Raw genomic sequence first — 2,902 nt, 5'->3', positions numbered from 1 at the left:
CTAAAAAATGATGTCAACGAGATTATAGCAAACTGAATTAAAGAATATGGAGTAATTTATGAGAAAAGACTGTTGATGATTATTAAATGAGGCTCAAGTATGCACTGAAGAAAATTAATAGTATGAATTCCTTTTTTTAATAACAAGATAAATTAGCATAAATGACTTAAAGTTTAAATCCAAAAATTAGGAAATGTAATTTATTTTTTATAAAGCAACTAAAGATGAGGAAGGAATTGCTACGTGGAAGCGTAGATGTTTCATTTTCGATGAACACATTTTGCACTTTTTTTTTTGTATTTATACCTATGTATTTTCTTCTTTTCATGTAATTGTAACTTGAAGTATTTCTTAATTTCATTTTTGGATTGTTTACTGTAAATGTATAGAAACACTTCAATCATTTCAGATTTAGGATATGAAATAAATTAGTAGGCTAAATTAAATATTATCTGACTGATTTTTTAAAAAGACCCTAAACTGCAGTGCTGTCTTTTAAATGTCAAGATTGCCATTGGCAAAGCAAATGTTTTGCAACCGTATGCCTACATACTCTGTTTATCTTCCCCAAAATGAGTAATCCCTCTCATGGTTTCATCATCTATACTTTCAGTCTAACTTCTAACTCTATACTGTATGAGAAAAATACATACTTTTGGCTTTATTTATTGAAATATAAATCTTATACTATAAAAATTTATTTTTAAAGTATTCAGTTGTTTTAGAACATATTCACAGTATTCCTCAATCAGCCCGTCTCAAAAGGGAACCATGGATTCTTTAGCATTCTTTCTCTAATTGCTTCTTGGCCTTTTGGCTAAGATCAAGTGTAGCATTCTTTCTCTATTCCTCCTCCTTGCTCGTCTTCTGGTAACCACCAATTTACTTTCTGTTACTCTAGACTGCCCAGCTTGGACCTTTCATTCAAATGAAATCATACAATACTGGTATTTTAGTATCTGGTTTCTTTCATAAACATATTAGTGTAGTATTTTCAAGGAAATTCCATACATAGTACACATCAGTTTTTTATTGCTTTTTAGGAATTTATAATATTCCATTGATTGGATATATCATATTTTGTTCATCCATTCTTCAATTAACAGATATTTGGATTGTTTCTACATTTGGCTATTATGAAATATTTCTGTTTCGTTTGAAAACATGTTATTACATTTCTTGGGTATAAACACAGGAGTAGGATTTCTAAATATATGATAACTTCACACTTCGTGTTTTAAGGAATGCCCAACTGTTTTCCAAAGTGGCTGTCCACTTTCTCATTCCCACCAGCAATGTAATAGGGTTCTAATTTCTCTCAATCTTGTCAACACATGTTATTACCTGTCTTTCTAATTATACCTGTGGTGGTGAATGTGAAAGTAATATAATATTGTAGTTTTGATTTGCTTTTCCATAATGGCTAATGATGTTGAGTATCTTTTTAAAGTGAGTTTTGGCCATTGAGATATCTTCCTTTGAGAAATGTCTATTAAAATCCTCCAACTATTCTGAGGTTTTTGCTGTTGTTGCTTTTAGTTTTGAGTTGTAAGAGTTCTTTATATATTTTGATTACACACAAAAATATGCGTGTGTGTATGCATACATATGCTTTTTTATTTTTTTCTCTTTTGTAGGTTTTAAAAATTTTGGATAGTATTTTTTTACAGCATTTTAAATTTTGATATGGTCCATTTTATTTTTTTTCTTTGAGTGCTTGGTCTCAAAGATTAATATGTCTGTTCCTTTCAGACTTTTGTAGTGTTAAGTATTGTATTACTTAAAAATATCTTTTTTTTATTAAATATTTTTATTGGTACATTTTAGGTATATAACACAATTACATTGCTCATCGGGAATTGTACCTTTACATAATGCATCTTGGTTCTTATTTTTTCCAAATTCCTAGCCTTCCCTTCACTCCCTCCACCCTTCCCTATTTACAAAGACTTTATTTCCATTTTTTTCATTTCTCAGCATTTTACTTTTACCTTCTTTCCTTTCCCCTGCCCCTCCCACTACCCCTTCCCCTTTGGACCTTTTCTTCCTATTTTGCATTATTGATTATTCATTCTAATCATTGGTACATTTTAGGTATACAATATAATGACATTCATCATTGGAAATTTGACCCTTACATATTCTCTCTGGGTTCATATTTTTCACCCTTGCCCAGCCCTTCCTTCAACCCCACCATTCCTCCCTATTTACAAAGATTTTGTTCCTATTTTTCCATTTTCTCATATTAATCCCATTCCCTTCTGTCCTTTCCCCTAGCCTTCCCACTTCCTTCCCCTTGCCCCTTTTCTTCATATTTCACATTACCTATTACATATTTTAGTCCTTATTTACACTTTCAGTTTCTCACACCAGAGAAACTATTCGGTATTTATACATGTGTGTCCTCCTATTTATTTCACTTAAGAGTATTGCCTCAATGTGCATCCACTTAGCTATAAATGTCTCTAATTTCTCATTTTTTAAGGCTAAGTAGCACTCCATTTTATTAAAAAAAACCCCACATTTTCTTTATCCAGTCTCCAGTTGATGGGCATTTGGGCTGTTTCCAAGTTTTAGCTATTACAAACTGCTGCTATGAACATGGGTGCACATATATCACTGTGGTTTGATTCTTTTAATTCTTTGGGGAAGATCCCCAGCTGTGGAATAGCTGGGTCAAATGGGACTTCCAGTCCTAGTTCTTTGAGGTATCTCCATACTGATTTCCACAGTGGTTGCACCAGTCTACACTCCCACCAGCAGTGGAACAGGGTTCCTCTTTCCCCACAGCTGTGCTAGCATTGGTTATTGGTTGATTTCATGATAGCAGCCATTCTTTCTAGAGTGAAGTGGAATCTCAGCGTTGTTTTCATTTGCATCTTTCCAATGACCAGTGATGTTG

At 32.7% G+C, this 2,902-nt stretch overlaps 1 pseudogene; it reads left to right on the top strand.

The window, feature by feature from the left end:
* The first annotated feature begins 797 nt into the window (after positions 1–797).
* LOC147821258 (U2 spliceosomal RNA) lies at positions 798–1,009 on the top strand (annotated as a pseudogene).
* Positions 1,010–2,902: the final 1,893 nt, after the last annotated feature.

This window comes from Heterocephalus glaber, unplaced genomic scaffold, assembly GCF_053883595.1.
Source record: "Heterocephalus glaber isolate CG9 unplaced genomic scaffold, H.glaber_assembly_v1.0 deba00001755, whole genome shotgun sequence".
NCBI lineage: Eukaryota > Metazoa > Chordata > Mammalia > Rodentia > Bathyergidae > Heterocephalus > Heterocephalus glaber.
This window is presented reverse-complemented; position numbering and strand designations above follow the sequence as displayed.